The 18,469-nt window shown below is 41.8% G+C and overlaps 1 protein-coding gene and 1 non-coding gene across 2 annotated transcripts in view; one reads left to right on the forward strand and one right to left on the reverse strand.

Annotated features, from left to right (window-relative positions):
• The window catches only part of fstl4 (follistatin-like 4), a 182,678-nt gene that overhangs the window by 134,432 nt on the left and 29,777 nt on the right, over positions 1–18,469 (forward strand). The gene's annotated exons all lie outside the window — the stretch shown is intronic.
• Positions 17,549–17,620, reverse strand: trnaq-uug (transfer RNA glutamine (anticodon UUG)). The gene has a single exon. It is a non-coding gene; the product is annotated as a tRNA-Gln (tRNA).

Genomic DNA, 18,469 nt, shown 5'->3' on the forward strand with positions numbered 1-18,469 from the left:
ATTAGTAGTGGCACTATAACAGCATTATAGTACTTGTAGTATTGCCAGTAAACTGAATATAAACTTAGCAGTGCACATATATCGAATATAAATAGTATATGTAGGGAAACGTTATGTTGTGTTAATTGTAAAAAAAACAAAAATATGAAACGGTAGCTTTCAGACTGCTGTTTATCCTTGAATCACTTCGTAATGGGTTTTTCAAGCTGGCTGTTATATTAAGATTCTTCTTCTTCTACCGATCAGATGTTGTGTTTTTGAAGGAAGTTTCCCTTGTTTTTTCAGGATGATAAAAAAATAAAAAAACTGAAGCAGTAAATACCCCAGAGTTGTATCTAGTGTGGGGCCTGGTGTCAACACGTGCCTTATCCAAGCACCAACATCTGGATTTATGGCAGAAATATAAAACGTGCATCATACCTGCTGCTCAACAGTCGTCATCCAAATATATAGGGAACAGTATCTCAAACTGTGCTACCTCCCTTCTGCTACGACCAAAACCAGCATGCACTGGCTTTTTTGCAATATGGATCTGTGAATTAGCCTGAAATACAGAGAGACAGCTGTTTGCAAAAAAAGCAGAAACTGAAAGTGGTCATTACATTAAAAAATACGCTTTAAACAGCTGTTACATCTTAAATTGTTATTTTATAATTGGTTGAGTGGTCAGATAATCCCACGTCAATATGATGGGGCTCTTGTTCAGGGCTTGAATTTAAGCCTTAGGAATTATCTTTAGATTTTGTTTTTACAAAGCAGACACGAGGAAAGATTAAAGCCCTGCTGCTGCTTAACAGGCAAAACTGGGCTCGGTTAAATTCTCGTGCATTTCATCCGTGCACTGTGTCCATGTGTCTCTGAGAAAATTACTTTAAGAGAAAATAAAGTAGATGAGGCAAAAACACAGTTCATCCAAACTCAATTATAACACTGAGTTAAGGAAAAAAAAAAAGGATGAATAGTTAACATTGCAGATGGATGATGTATAAAATTGTAAGAGTTGCAAACAATTCGTCTCATAAAAATAACCAAGCAGTTCAGTCGAGGTTACTCGTGTGCTGCTTGCAAAAGAAGTGAAACATTAAAATAATAAACCACGAGCAGATTGCAACCACTGATTGGATGTATCCAGGAATTCCGCTGTGAACCATTATATAGGCACTAACGGCATATTTGAAATTGAAAAGTATATATTGAAACACTTTTTAGTTTTAAAGGCTGGATGTAAATCGAGCACCTCAACTAGGACGGCCGCAGCGGGATATCTTTGTTGAGCGAGAACAAAGAGTTCGACTAATGTCTACTGTGGGTGTGTCAAACGGACTGCGATGGAGAACAAATTGGAATTCATTCATCTCTATGACTCCCACTTGTTGGGTATTCCAGGTCCACTGGGACATGACGTGGCGTTGGGGATAGACGGACCTGTTCCTGCAGACGTCTAATATCTCTCGTAATTACACATTCTGAATAACCCTCCTCAGACACCTCCCACGCTTCTCCATCTCCCTCATCTATCCCTCTTTCATTTCCACCACTTTAATTTCATTTTCTCTAATTAGCCACAGAGATGTAAACCCGTGCGTCTCATGAACTCAGGAGGCTTTACCATTACCCCTTCCAACATTTCTCTTCCGCCCGCCCCATCTCTTTGCGGCTCTCTTACTTTCCATCTCTTTTCACTGTCTCTTCCTTTAACAACCAATGGATCCCAAGGGCAGCAAGTGTGTTCCAACGCGCCATAATTCACAGGCAGCTGCCCTCCGGCTGTTAGTGGCACAGCATGTGGTCTGTTTTTATCTCTCCTCTCTAACTCCCTCTGTGGCGAGGAAATAATTCATTATCATGCCGCCATTGATTTGCTCTTTCTCTTGCATCTTAGGTGGAACAATCTCCCCCGGTCTCCCTCCCTTCCTCTCATTTTAACACTCCCCTGCAATTTCAAACAAGTTCGCGTCCGTGTGGTTGCGTGTTCGCCTCTCCGGTTGTGTGCGCTTGCATGGGAGTGGTACTCCTCCTAATTTTTCTCCTCTGATCTCCTCAACGCAATCCCCTCCAGCTTCCACCTTCACCGGCTTTGAAAATGTTCTCTCAGAACAAAGGAGATAAACACGGCGGAAAAGAAGCGCACAGGGGAAAGGGAGAAAAAGGAGACGAAAGAAAGGGAAGAGAATAATTCGGAGCAGATTTATAGAGCACAGGACAATCAATCGAGGTTAGAGTCCAACCGCCTAAACCATCGTGGCTGGGCAACCTCAGCTTCTGGAAATTATTCTCAGAGATGCACCTGGGGTTGTTCTCTACAGGTAAACATTGGTTCTCTGTAAACCATCAGCGAGTTGGTGTGTATCGATGGCTCGGCTGTAGTGATGAGGTTATTTTTTAATGAAGGAGTTGATCTCCCCCTTGTACATTGGAGCTGAACAGATGCCAGTGCTGACGTTATTCAGCTGAACTCGGCAAACAAGAGAAAACCAAACGCTCAGATCTCGTAGAGGTGAAACGAGGTAAGCGAGAGAACGAGAGTGAAGCAGGCTCAGTGCGGCGGCTCCCGGCTGCAACGCTTGTTACACAAACGGCTGAGTCGCACCCAAACAAACACCCTTAGGAGTCACTCATTCTAGTTCCCCCCACATTCAAATCCTGTTTGGATCAGAGTGACGACTGCGATCGCGGGGGTGCAGAAAAAAAGGCACTAATTTAACCTGGCGGTGCTTCCTGTTTACACTTGTTTACCCGAGAGGAAGGAGAGAAGGGGATTTGTGAGGAGGCCAGAAGTGTTGAGAAAGAAAAAGAACAGAGAACGATGGAGAGGATTTAGAAGAAAAACAAGCAAGCAATGCATAACTCTATGTTTCCACATGTTTGTCAAAGTCTCGAGAAGCTCAGAGCCGGGCTATAGGGAGCAGCAGGGTGAGGAGGCACCATGAGGAGGCAGGAGGGGGGGAAGGAAAAGAGAAGTGAATAAAAAGCAGGGGTAGGTAACACACTATTTCATGTTTACGAGAGCGTGGGGCTGCGGGAAAGGACCGGGCGAAAATGTGCAGGGTGTGAGAGATTAGAGTTGACAAGCTTTGGGAAGTGGAGTGAGGGCAGAGGAGAGAAGTGAGGACGAGGACAAGTGCAGGAAAGGGGAAAGAAGAGGAAGGGGAAAAATGGACACGGATAATAACTAACAACAGACATTCTGGGTAACAGTTACTATACTACCATACTGTCGCTTGACTCCCTGAATAACAAGTGTCAAGTTAAACTTCAGCCATGCTTGGAGGCTGTGGAGGAGTTAGGAGTTTGCGGTTGGGAATTTGTGCAATTTGTTGTAACTCTCAACAAACAAGCAGACCTGCTCAGGCAAGTTTGTTGTGATTACTGCGGGTCCAAAGGCGATTCAGGAAGCAAACCACTGGCTGGGAGACAATCCATAACAAGCAGCTTGGCTTCGCTCCCTGCGTTCTCTGTTGATGCTCTAAAATCCGGCGAAAGGTTAGAGAGAGGACTTCGATGATATGAATCATCAGCCGGGATGCTCCTATAGATAAGACTGAGCGTGAACCACAAGCATGACAAATTAAAAAATACTGAGGTCGATGCATTGACCTGAAGTGCAGACTTAGTCGACTCTAAATATCCTGAATCAATTACAGGCCCACAGTTTACCAACCATGTAATTAGAAGAGTTGATCTATTACCTGGAGGTTGAAACATGTTTTCAAAGCAGAGTTGTAATAGCATTGTTTTGGACGTGAAGGATGTTTTTTGCCTCAAAAGCAGTTTAATTATCCTAAAAATGACAACAAGTTTGCGACCCACTGCTCCTTTACATCTAAAGGGGACAGTTGAGGGGGTCCTAATCATTATGTCTCCTGGGCGCCTTCCGTCTGAGGTTTACTGGGTGCACCCAACCGGGTGGAGAACCAGGGGTAGACCCAGAACCTGCTGGAGGGATTACATATCCCTTCCAGCCTGGGAATCCCTTGGGACCCCCCAGAAAGAGCTGGAAAGAAGACATGTGGAAGACAGTGGATGGCCGGATGGATGGATAGATGCACAACAACAGAAGCTATAATTGTAAATTTATTCAGATTTAATTCCACAGTTTGACATAATTGGAGAAAAAATACCAAACACAACAAACAAAAAGTAGGATTGTACAAATAGCATTCATCACTAAAATTAAAGACACGCATCCCCTCTGACATGAAGTCAGATCAGTTAAATACTTTTACATATTCCTTTATGGGTGAGTTGAAGTTGGATTTTTTGAAAAAACAAACTTATACAGACCTAAAACACTAGTTCCATAGTTTTCTGAAAGTTTCCAAACAGTGAGCCTCCTGATCCGTTGAAGAGAATATTGTTCCTCCTGTATGCGGCTCACACCAGCAGTCAATATCATTTAGTGGCTTTCACAGAATTTCCAAAGCTGGAGTTTTGTTGTTCAGCAGACCTTGAAAGTGTGTGGCTTTGACAGACTCACAAAGCCGAAATCGTCAAACATTGTTGAAGTGTAAGTGTGTATGAAAGAGGGGGAAGGTGACGATAGAGGAGCAGGTAATCCCATATCTGAAGTCTTTATTCTCAGGAGTGCGGTCTGCCTCTCTGACTCGGCTCGATGTTGCATGCCCCCCCGGCTGAGTGTTGGTGCACATTATCTCCTGTAGCAACAGTTCAAGCCCAGTCTTCTCAAACAACACGCAGTGAGCCGGCTCCGGGGTTGAGGCTCCGAGGCGTGTTTTGTTCCGAGATGACGCAGTGCTTTTATTTATTTATTTACTTTTCTGGTTGTCCAGGTTAAACCCCAGTTACAAGTTCTATGCATGTAGAGCTATTTAATGTGCTGTTGTACTCCACATCAGAAATCCATAAAAGAAACTTGATGGCGGGACGTCAGGAACACAGCTGGGACAGTCCGCGGCACGTCGACAGCTCCTGCAGTGGCTGGAAAGCTCCAACGAGCCGAGAGTTAGAATCCCAATCACTTCCAATCCTTATCAGATCTCTGTCTGACTAGAGTCGGATCGATCTGGATCTGCGATCTGTTAACAGAACTAGGGACTAAAACATTTGTGTTACCCACACATTGCTTTCAGATCACATCAGACACTTTATTATTAATAACTATTAATAAATAATACTCAAATGAAGTTAAAAAAAACATATAACATAAACATATTTTCTGTAATGTTTATTCATCATAATAAAGGTTTCATTGCATATCAACAAACCCAGATACGTAGATATGTATGTGAAAGGCTCATATCTGTCTGCCAAGCTCTATATCTGACCACTAGCCTTAAAGTTGTATATATTTATATATATAATAATTTGCAAAACTCCTGTCATGCTTGGAGGATCCATAATAATATGGTGGTGTAGTGCAGACAAACATTATTCTCCAGTAATTCACTGCACAGTGCTGACACACACACACACAAACACAGAGGAAAATACGGACCCATTAATCAACGTCATCAACTCATCCACTGCGTGGTTCTAACGGTGCCGTGATACAATGACAGTATATTTCGCCTACTAATTAATCAACACACACTGTTACTGGGGGGGGGGAGATAAAACAAATTATTTTTCATACTGGTCACCTGATACCACTGCCAAATAAGACAATAATTAATCATTGACCAACAAACAAAATGTTCAACCTTAAAAGAAGTATTTGAGGTATTTCTAGCCAATTGTTTTCGATGGCAAAAGAAGATGTGAGTTCTTTTGACCTCACTCGTCAGTCAGAGTTCCCCCCAGGTCATTTACTTTATCTGATTCTATTCCAAGGTTTTATTAAGGTTCTTGTTGTAGGACCATAAATGTTGAAAATTACAGACACTAGTTCAGATACAAAGACCCTAAATAACATATGTACTGCAGGAGTTTAAAAAAAAACACAAACTGGCATTAGTGACTAACCTGAATGTGGTCCGAGTTTTTAAAATCAGTCGGTTGTAATAACGTAAGACGTATGACGCTAATTCCAGCTGTTCAATGTGCTTTACTGTAAAATTAGCCGACCCTGAATTCTTGGATCGCACAGAAATATGCAGGAATATTCTGAATAGAAAAATGAGATACATCATCTGTATTTAACCACAGATGTTGGTTCATAATTCCACAAAGTCAAGACCTTGTCATGCGATGATGAAGAATCCCAAATTTCAGCCAAGTACATTATTTGTTTGCTGGAGGGCATTTTGTCACAGGAGAATTTGCTCTCCTGTATAGATTTAATTCAGAGGCTCTGTATCCTGTTTGATTAACTTGTTTGTGGTGTTTTAAACTTGTCTGACTGCATTGTTAGTTTAATGCTACCAAGCCGTGTTTCATTTGTTCCAGTTTCTTATTACACTTATTTTCGTTGTAGCTTTGTTATGTAGAAAAAGCTTTTCATCAATAGTCATAGTCATCAATAGTTACGTTGGGACTGTGGGGACCAATTAGTCATCAGGCTTAACTTGACACATTTACATTGATCACATATAGAGTCGTTCTCAATAGAGCGATACCTCCACCAAACTGTTTAATTGAACTGACCAATCGATATCAGTCCCGTAAATATGTCAGATTTCCTTCATCAAGATCCATTCATGTTTCTTTTGGAGAATCAATGAAGATGTCAAAAAAGAAAGCAACTATTTTAAATGTCGAAGAAAGTGTTGACACATTCCAGGATCCACCCCTTTGTCTGCATCTGAGCCAAAATTAAATGGGTTCCTCATTGGCCTATACCCCAACCTTCCACCCGGTTTCATAAAAATCGGTTCTGGACTTTTTTCATAATCCTACTAATAGACAAACGGCAATAAAAACATGTCCTCCCTTCTGGAGATGATAAACATAATCATGTTTAAGTCTCACCTGCCTAACGTCTAAGCTGCTGAAAGGTTTGGTTTATATTTTGTATTCATTGCCATTTAAAGTACATCGGTAATAGCTGTTGTCCACAATAGCCTAATACATTCACTGGAGAGCTACTGCAGGATGAACAATGTGACAGCGTGACTAATATGGTCTCTCCGGGCATATATCATCATGTCACCCATCCCTGCAGAGGTTGGCTACATCTCAGATCCTTGACTGACTCAGATATTTTCCAAACTGACCACAGGCATCACCCTGGTGTCAGGAAGCTAAACATATCCATCACACATACAGTGAAGTGCCTGAACAAGACCAGATGCTGTTCAGCAAAGTAACTCAACCCGACTGATCCGGCACAGCAGCTCAGTAGCTCGCAGCAAAATGTGTGTTTACCTGACAGCGCTCAGGTGTGAACATGTATGTAATACACACTCGTATGGTATTAACAACCAACTCACACCCGTTAGTAAATTGGTTTTTACTAAGTAGTCACAATGAAACATGAAATATGTACATTTCCCTGTGGCCTGAACTCTTTTCATCCAACAGGACGTGTATCTGATGGAACAGATTATCTTCAATTCTAATCAAAACAGCTGTTCAGCAGTTCTTTGTAACGGGTCACACTCAACTGTTTTGTTACGTACAAGTGCAACTCCAGACACATTTTACATATAGTATCAAGTCTATATATGCCCTGTTTTCTTCAAGTTATGCACACAAACTACAATCATTCAATAAAACACACTCAGACTCACATATTAACAGATCCGATTTGGGGGGGTCAAAGATCATATTTCATCAAAGGTCATTGGCGCCTCACCAAAAATATTTTTAGCCTCTTTAGCAAACTCATTGAGACTCAATTATGAACTGATTTGATTATAATAATCAAAGGTTATATTGACCTCATATGAGTGTAAAATACAATTTACTGCACTACTGGGCCGAGACCCTACTATTCTTAAAGTGAATTCAAGTGATCGTACTTTGATACTTATCAAGCCAAGATAGATGAACAATGTTTTTAGTACCATCATCTTTAAGAACGGCTGGCAAATGGATTATTCATACACGTTTGAGCATCTGCAGAATAGCTTTAATATTTAGTAAAAGGGAAATATCTTGAAATATCTCATAGTATGCAAAGGACTGTTATGCTTATAAGGTGCTTCTGTCGTCCAGTATCCTGCTGTAAAACAGACTCCATTGACTCTGACGGAAAACAGTGGTGTGTTGTCAGAACAAAAGAAGAGCAAATAACTCGTCTCCGGAGCTTCACTGGAGATGAAATCAAAACAAAGAAACCTTCCCCTTACCTCTCTGTGGATGTAGCGTATTGTAATCTTCTGTCACATTTAACTTGTCAGACGCTGACCTCTCTTTCCCTCAAGAAACAAACTAGAGCTCTCCAAATTGCACTGTAACTAATTAAATTCAAAACGGCACCTAGAGTCGTGCTCTCATTTCACTTGTCTGGATTCGAGGGTCCTTTAACATCTCTAACAGGCCTCGTGGCAGCTGCATTTAAGAATATTACCATTTTTTTTATCCTTCTGTCCTGCAGCCCTTCCCAGACCAATGAACCCAAGCAATCGTCAGAAACTTAGATACACACACACACACACACACACACACATACATGCAGCTCTCAGTATATCATTGTGCATTCTGTCTCTATCAAGGCGGACCCTCAGGTCGGGTCAAGCTGTGACTCCCGCCGTGTTGAGTTGTGCTGCAGGCCGCTAATCCCTTTTACCCTCCTCCTCCACAAGGCTGAACGGGTTTTAAAACTAGTAAGACCACTTAGCCGACCCTGTCAGAAAAAAGGCCTTTGCAGTTTGTAATGTAGCTGTTGGAGAGAAAGGGAGAGTGAGAGAGAGAGGGGATGGGAGGAGAGGGGGTGGTGTCAGGTCCCCTCCTTCTTTCTTTCCATAAAGATGAAAGATTATCCAGATTGTCATAGATCTTATGCTTCCATCAGATGAGAGTATGGGTTTAATGAATTGGGTCTCATCCAGCCAAATGAAGTATGGGAGATTAGCTCCAGACTGTCAGCTTGTTTCCATTAAGCCTCTCAGAGCAGGGTGACTTTTTTTGGCCTTTGAGATTTAAAAATGTTTTCCATTTTATCAAATCAAAGGATGTAAGCTTTTTTTTTTTTTTTTTATGTAAGCTGTGTCTGGAACGTGATTTTGCTACCATTTCTTGTTTAATAGAAACAGACAGTGAAGTTACACAAGATGCATCATGATAAAGCTTGAAAGCAAATAGGATGATCAGTTTAGTTCTATTCTTGATTTTAGAAAAGTTAAACTCGTCTTTACAATACTGAAATATGTATTTAATGCAAATGTACATATGTATTAGTTAGGAGCAGGTACAATGACCAAGTTCCCCAAAAAACCACAAAAGCACATTCTTAAAATTGAGAAAAAAGAAACAATATATTATTATATAGTGTTTATATCTGATTAAATGTCAATTGATATTCTATATAAAAATGCATAGTCATTACACTGTAGTAGCTCTAAAACCAAAATGTGGAAATATTTGAACTTCTAGTCATAACAATACACATAATGGGAAAAGCTATACGGAGGAATTACCTCATTAGCATGTAGCATGTAGCGATTTACAGACTGTGTATTAAAAGGACTCTTCAGCAGGAGCTTGTGATTCTGTCTCGAATTACGAACAATTGTAAGACAAACTACCTGAATGTAAAGCAACAATGTAAAAGTGAGAAAGTGTAGAGTTAACATCTAAACAATCTGTGAATCCTCCAGACCGACAGTTCCTCTCTTCGTTTCCCAGAGGTTCCTCTCCTGCCCTCAGGGATTGAAGGAAACGGTAAAGACAGCTCTACCCTGTCATTACCCGACTGAGGCGGGTTCATTATTGAGAGTCGTCTGCGCTTAGCAGCAACACCCCCCCCCCTCTGAAATTGTCTTTGTTGTTTGCAACCTGTTCTGGAAAATTGGTCCTTGAATAATGCAGGGGAGAGAACGGTTCCCTTTAAATGGCCTGTAAGTGTGCAGATCCAGGAGGACTGCTGTGTGTCTCTTGAGTAATAGATATTGTTGACAGCAGCGGGGATATTTTTAGTGGGGTCCTTTTTTTTTAAATGTAAGCATAAACTCAGGAAGTGGCTTTCACATCAGTCAGAAAACTGGAGAAACGTCTCATTATAATCCGGAGGGGGCGTCCTGATTTGTGTTGGCTTTTTAAACCTGTGGTTTTTCAAAAGCAGGGACTGTAATTTAACTGTCTATCTCATCACACTGTGTGGTCTGCTCTGGGAAAAGCCGGAGGTCATTTTTTCCAAAAAAACTGGTAGTGGTTCTGTCAAATTATCATGCACTCGCAATAACAGAATCGGACGTTATTTTATTTTAATTCAGCGACAGTGAAGTGAAGTATCCTCAACCCTATTCTTTAAATGCTTATACAGCTGAGGCATGAGAGCGAGCAGGGTAGGATCTCCTGCCAAGCTCCTGCTGCTTGTTTATGAATACAGCTCGGAACAGATTGTTTTAAAACACTCCTCGCTGCACACACACACACACACACACACACACCTACTCTATAAACCCTTCCTCCACTGGTGTGCTCTCGATCTTCTCTTTGTGATTCTAACAAGGCTTTATTGTTGCCTAGTTAAGAAGACCTAAGGGAGAAGTTGCATCAACTTGGCTCTGCTCGCAAGTCGAGCGACAGCCATAGCAAGAAGCCACTTTAAATTGAACAACAGGGGGAAGCAAGAGAGAGAGAGAGAGAGAGAGAGAGAGGGAGGCAGATTAAAAGGGGAGAGAAAGGAAGGAGGAAGACTGACAGGCGAAGAGCCACAGACTTATCAAGAGGGTGAGAGGCTCGGCGGGCGACAAAGACGGAGAGATGTAGCCAAGGATGCAAACAAAGCATCACAGGGAGAGAGAGAGAGAGAGAGAGAGAGAGAGAGAGGTGGTGGGTGGGAGAGAGGAGGAGGCGGTGCGAGATAGAGAAGAAGGGTAAGTTTGAAAAGCAATGAGGAGCGGCGGCGGAGGATTCCTCTGTACCTGTGGAGGAGATTAAGGGGCTGCATCCAGTGTGATTAATGAGCCGGCCGCTGATTGCTCATCCCTATCTCCCTCCCATGAATAATCACCACGGCAGCAGGAGTTTCTGTGTGTGTGAGAGAGCGAGAGGAGGAGGAGGAGAGAGAGAGAGAGAGTGGGTATAAGAGCCTGTGTGTACATAAGAGATGAAGGAAAGACAGAGTGTATGTGAGAGACGGTAAATGAGCAGTATATATGTACAATGCGAGTGAAACACAGCGTGTGCATGCGGCGCCCTGCGAGTGCACGGTTATTGATTGACTGGGAAAAATGTGTTTACATGTACAGTATAATTTACAACATGACATTAATTCGGCGTGTCAGCGTGTCGGAAACACGGATGATATATTTACTAATAGCCGCGGCCCACCTGCAGAGAGCAGCTCTCACACTGAATCCACCGTGACACGTCAGGATCATTTGTGCACACTGTGGGCTCCCAGTGGGAACTGTGTACTGGGCAGACCTGCTGGTGTCATGAGGTGGGACATTTTTAAAGAGACATTGTTTTTTCCGAGGATGAATCCGTTGTTTTGAAAATTAAAACTGTGTAAAGTGAGCTTTTTTGATATGGACATGTTTTTGGTATCAGCCTGAAATCGGTTGATGCTATTTGCTTAAGATAAAAGTTAATGAGGGAGTTTTTTTCTCTCCACAGTCGCCAAAGTGCTTCTTCATCGTGGGAACTGTCGGGTTTCTCTTTTTGAAGGTCGCCACCTTCTACGTGAAGTGCCTCGAGATAATGTATTTTATGATTTGGCGCTTTACAAATATAATTGAATTAGATGGAGCAAGAATTTGTCATGCAGCAAGGATTTTTACAGCTTCCATTTCAATATCTATTATTATGTGTGAAATCTTGCATATCACCGGCAGGAATGTTTAATAGGATTTGTTCTTAGCTTGACGTAGTACCTTGATTTTTCACTGATTTTGTTAATTGGAATAGATAAATACTGACATTCTGCATCTGTGACAACAGTGGCTGGAGAATAGGTTGTCCTGTGTCCTGAAATGTCTTCAAATTTGGTACGAACATTATATCTCAAGAATGCCTTCCATGGATTTTCTTCGTATTTTGATTGGTCTAAGGTCAAAAGTCACTGTGACCTCAAATGAGTCTGGAAAAAATATGTAGACTGACAACCACAGGACAGTGATTCTATTTTTATGAACAAAGTTTCCTAATGTGATCTCAAAACCTGTACTAATATTAATCACAATACTATGGTGTAGAATCACACATTGTTAACCTTGATACTGTCATATAATCCCATCCCAAACCAAGTGGCAGGAATTGGAAGTTTTCATTTTATAATAAAAACATCCGACCAGCTTATAAACATTATAGATAAAAGCCAGGAGATATTTACTAAAATAAAGAAAAATGCCAGCAAAGAAACTGGGGGGGGGGTTTCCATAGGTTCAGGCCAACTGAGCAAGGAATGCAGTCTGCCACTGCACCGCCTACAATGTTACTTAAATAGCTTATTAAAAGTGCTGTGTTTAATGTGCTGAGGCAAAACCATGGTTACCAGTAGGTTCAACAGTATCTGTAACTAGAGAGGGAAGTTTGTCCTTAAACTATATATATATATATATATATATATATATATATATACATATATATATTTCATATTAATGAAGGGTGCTTCACCCGACAAACAGAGGGTACACTACACTCTGTGACCGACAGTGAGACAGTGAGAAAGGCTCTATATGTCACAGTGTCCTTGAGAAAGTAAATCCCCAAATAACTTTCCATGGGCAGGCCGGTGTCTTGTATAGCATCCACACTGCTGTGATTGTGTTTGTGTGTGTGTGTGGGTGTGTGTGTGTGTGTCTGTGCGTGCCTGGCGTGTGTGTGTACACACTGTAGACTTGTTTCATGATACATTCATAGCAGACAAACTATTAAACAGAATTTTAATAATTTGTTTAAATGGGTGTTTATATACTATCTCCATCTGTATCTATATTTTACAGATAAGAAGATACATGATTAAACCTAGGATGTGTGCGCTCACTTTAAAGCACAATGCTTGCACCATGGAGCAGCTCATGGTAGTTCATGTCGTCTCTATGATTTCAAAACATTTTCCATAAGTTGCAACATAATAAAAGAAAAGACCAGCATGTGTGCATGTGATTGGAGGTGCTTAGCAACCTGTCTTTACGCCTGATGCATATTATTATTGTGCTGGGTTGCCTGGTGTTTGCAGATTGCCTGTTGTCCTGACTTCTTGGCGGTTGAATAGCAACAATAAATAAGAAAATCAATTATATTGTTTTTTAAAACCGTTTTGGTTGAGGGTTTACTGAATGACAAGGCTAACATCAGAATGGTGTTGATTTCAATCCTGAACTAGATAGTTGGGGAGCTTTGCAGGAAACATGTAGGACGAGCGGAGGCTGGCAAATCAAACCTTCCTACTACAGCAGCTGCTTTTCACTTAGTGGTGAGCTCAACCATTAATGCCTGAACCTTAATTTACCAACTGAGGCCGAACCAGGATCTTTCATCCACAAGATTTAAAAATGAACAATCGAGAACGCCGTGCTTATTCTGCATTCACGTACATTACACGTCACCAGAATGACACACTACCCACCATTCAAGGCACATATTCAGTGTGACACACGAGAGAGCCCTGTGGATTTCTAATGAGGGGTGTCTGAGGTGTCACTGTCTCCAGCTCAGAGCAGTGAAGACTTCATCCATCAGGAGAGGATGTGTTTGTACAGCGTGTCACTCTTGTGACGTGTTTGTTTATCCTCTCAAGTGTTGCGAGAGGCTCCAACTACAGACTTTCTACAGACATGAGACATTCTTCAGCAATTGTATATGCTTTAGACTTAGTTATGTTTTTTCCAATGTAAATAATACATTAAGGTTGGACTGAACAATGACTTATAACTTCAAATTCTTAATCAAGGATAAATATGTCACATATCGTTACAAATAGCATTTTGTGAAGTAAAGCATAATTTTCATATTCCCCGGACATCAGGGAAACAGACTCCAGTAAAAGTCACATCATTGTCCATTTTATGGGGGGGGGGTTATTTCCCTGAAAGTGAAATGCCCCAAAATTGTGATTCATTGCAATATCTGTCAAACGTAATCACAAAAAGGTTTTATTTGCATATGGCTGAGGCCTGCTTCAGTGGTGTCAGCTGGTGGGCGAGTCGAGAGAGAGCGTGTCATTTGAGGACAGCCGAGGAAAGAGATGTTTCACGAGATGCTTCGTGACATCCAAAGTGCTGCTCTGCCCTGTGGGACTGGCTTATAAAGAGGTTTCTGGTCTCTCCCTAAACATGTATCAGCCACATTTAGTCATGTGTCTGACTTTATCACACATGCACTGACTTCAGAGAGACAAAGATCTAAGAGGAGACATGAAATATTTAGTTGAATGCTGTGAGGCCTACTTGATCTTTTTATATCAAATTATTGTCGGAATTATATATATTTATTATTTTTTTACGGTTAATGAAATATTTTATGAATTCCAAAATCACAAATTTATGTGGCTCAGGAGCTAAAGCAGGAGGCCGTTAACCAGTCTGAATACCATAGTGTCCTTGGGCAAGACACTGAACCTTATATTGACCCTGTGGTCTGTTCCATCAGAGTGTGAAGGATGTGTGATGGAAGTGCTGCATGAAAGCGTGTGACTCGATGAATGTCACTTGCAGTGTAAAGCACTCAAGGTTGTAAAGCACCAGGCCTCATCTAACATCAGCAAGGTTACATTGTAGGGACACATAAAGCAAATAATTATAATAATATTCATGCTGAGATAGCTTTCAGTGTTTGGATAAGATTTGAATGAAGATTCATTTTGGAGAATAGCACCCTGGACATTGTGGACATGCAGCAGAACACAGGAGCTGCTCTGAACTCTCCTGGTCTCCTGACATTCTCCAGAGGTGCTACACGTGAGGAGGCAACAGATCGATGTCACAGGATTCACTGGGAGCGAGTGGGCACCTTGAGGACGTTTCTAACATACCACAGACACGAAAGCGGAATGAAATAGTGATGCCATAAACGTAGAGGACACTGACAAAGATGTCAGTCATGTTTGCTGATGAGGGCAAACAAAAAAACGTGATCTCCACAGTGGAGTTAATACGTTAAATCCTGTTTGCTGGGCTGCACCTCACACGAACACTCGGGACCCAATCGTGTGTACATGCCTGAAAGTGGCTGAAGAGGCCTCACTCTGTTGGAGTAGTTGGAAGTGCAGAAACACTTGTGGTTGAACACTGGTGTTGCGGAGTGGTGGTTCCTTTTCTCATAAACTCTCTTTGACATTTACTGACAGTGATGTGCAGGAAGCGCACAAAATGACCACATGTGTAATTTAGGCCGGATATCAACTTAATAAGCAATGAACCGTTTTTTATTTAACTGAATTTCTTGACCTCTTATTAATGATTTCAGCATCAGAGCTTAGTAAACCTGTATAATCTGTATATAGCACATATTTTCATATGCCAATTCAATAGACATCTTTCAACTCGAAGGGATCAATCAACAAACCTGTGCTCACTGGGAGCCCGCCAGTTGTTTTCTCACCTCCCAGCGTCACTCACAGGACTCCTCACATCCCACTTCCTTCACCTGTAACCCTTTTTTCCATCAACCCCTCTCTCCCTCGCTCCACCCCCTCACCTCCCCTCCATCTCTCGTCTAAGTCCAAATGTCATGTCGTGGCCTGTAGAAAGTCACGGCGTTCCGCTCCTCGGCTTTGTGGTTTGATGTCTTACTCCAGCTCGTGAGAGGCTGGTCTCATAAAAGTGGAGAGGGACAACTCTCTGAGCCGCAGTCTTGAGCTCGGCACATTAGTTATTCCCTGGGAGATCGTCTACGTGCTCCGAATCAAATATGTCTCTCCTCTTGTCTCACACGCACACACACACACACACTTCTACTTCTCCTCTTATGCCCCTGTGGGTTTTTCTTTCATTAGCTCATCCGCTCTTACATACATGTACGTTTTCTTCATCCTTGCACACTATATATTTCTGCCGTTTAAGTCCTCTCCTCATCTCTGACTTCTAACTTCCGTCTTCCTTGCTTCATTTCCTCCTTCTCCCCCCCTTCATCTCCTTCCTCTCCTTACTCAGGCTGTATTGTACGTCCCCTCCAGAGCAGGATACAGGAAACCTCCCCGTCAGCCCCCGTCCATAGCTCAGTTAGTGCCTTGGCTGATCGATCAGTGGAGCTCCTGAGTTCCCCTGGAAGTCAATTACTAACTTACACATTGGAGCTATTTTTTAGAGGGGGGGGGGGGGGGTGCACTGTAGGAATCATTAACTAGATAATGTCATGACAACCTTCCCCAGTCAGCCGGGGCAGAGCAGGTGCTGCCTGTGGATACGCAATTTGTCCAGGGTCATCTGAGAGTGGGAGAGAACATTGGGGCAGATATTTGGAGATATTTTTTATGGAGCTGCTCTTAAAGTGGAAAACAATCTTTTACGGCCGAGGTAAACATATTAGTGCCGCCGATAAAACACACACTACCCCGTGAGTTCAGTTTAAATTGTGTCCGTGGCACCGAGTAATAAAACTGTCATGGAATGCTTGATCCACCTAGTGAGTAGCTTTACTGCTTCTTTATCATCGGTGAATGTAGAGCACAAGTGAACGGGAGCTTCGCTTCAAATCTGTCATGTAAATCCATTGTCAACACCCAACATTAAAAATAATGAACCATCCAACAGCAGTTTAGGGGGCAGAACTTATCATTATTGACATTTGTCTGCATCTTAAATCCCCCGGACAGGAGGAGAGTCAGATAAAATCCCAAATGTCTGATGGATGGACTCTGTGTTCAGATTCTAAACGCTACTATACTACATCTACTAGGCAACTACAACAGCTACTGCTTTATGTACACATTTATTTATCTACTTGGTATTTTAAAAACGTTTTGTTGTCGGTACCAAAGTTGAAGTATTTCACATGAGGTAGATAACCCACTTATCTTAGCTTGAGAGCTAAGTTAAGAGCCAACAGCTTGAGTTTCTTTCCCCTCCTCAGCTGTGGAGAGACAAACACACACTCAGCCAAACCAGCTGAGGAATTAGTGCTGGTGTTCCATAATGTGAGATGGTGCTGAGCAGTCAATTCAAGTTCAGGCCTGGATTTCATCTGCTATTGTGCAATACTTTGATTCTGAAATAAGTGGATTCTTCATGTTCTTAAGGTTTTATCACTGATGTATTTTCTTTGTGATCTATATGTTTATGTTTATTTTTACATTCTGTCATTTTTACATTATAAGCCTGACCAGCACATTGGTCAACTGAGGCATGACTTTGACTTGAGTTGGATGAATTGAGCTCAGTCCCTCAACAGACCTGTATTAAAGATAGTCATAGTTACACTTTCTATCCACAGTTCTATAATCACAGGTAAACCTTCAACACAAGTGACTCAATATTTAATAAATAAGCTGCGGTGTTGCCTCTGTTTAAAGGTCCAGTTGAGTTCCGGTTAAAGTCATTATGTTTCAGTGTTGTCCTGAGAAGTCCCACAGTCGGGAAATTTGAAAATGTACACTATGAGGTTCCACCGAGATTTGAACTCGGATCACTGGATTCAAAGTCCAGAGTGCTAACCATTACACCATGGAACCCTATCTTTATCAGGTCAACAGCCAATCAACTGATAACGCATGTAGACAACAAGTACATTTGAACCCTTTATGCCCAGAAACAAGTCTCCCTAGATGCCTGTTATTCACTGTGTAAATATACTTAGGATTTTCATCTTCTCTTGTCTTATCAGGATTAATTTCATGTGTCAGGATTCATTTTACAACTGGTCCATCATTCACAAAGCAGTTTTTTTACATGATGGCATTTCTGTTAAACATTAAAAACTTAGGCATCCACAGAAAGTCAGAAAGTTCTGCCACTCACATCACATGAGTTGAATGTTAATTATATATATTAAATATCTAAACCTGGAGTTGGAGCTGATGGCGTATTGGATTGGGTTTGTAGACAGTGGTGTTAGAGCCTCACATTGGGTGCTTTGAGCTGAAGGTTATCTTTGTACTGCTGTCAGTGCTGCTTCACCACAAAGTAAAATGAATGTATTCATTCCAAAACCAGATAAGCCAAGTGCTATCTGAGAGTGACCAGTCGATTTTGTTTTAAAGCCACTCTTGAGTCAGCCATCAAAAACACAACTGTTTGGTAAACAGAACTTTTAGGGATGAGTCAGCGCTTTAATGGATTCACCTGAACTTGGAAGAGACAGTCCTCAGCAGCAGATTAAAAAAAATCTCCTCCAAGGTACAAGAATCGATACGAAGCCAAACTCGATGTCCATCCCAGCCGTCCTCTCCTCCGTGAATACAGCATGCACGGTATTAAACTCAATGTGAGCACGAGTCTAGTTGAAATTCTCAGTACCCCTCCCCCCCACTGGAACCGCCCCTCCAAGCCATCAACGCACTTCATCCCTCACTTGTCCGCGT

The sequence above is a fragment of the Pleuronectes platessa genome, chromosome 15 (assembly GCF_947347685.1).
Source record: "Pleuronectes platessa chromosome 15, fPlePla1.1, whole genome shotgun sequence".
In the NCBI taxonomy this organism is placed as follows: domain Eukaryota; kingdom Metazoa; phylum Chordata; class Actinopteri; order Pleuronectiformes; family Pleuronectidae; genus Pleuronectes; species Pleuronectes platessa.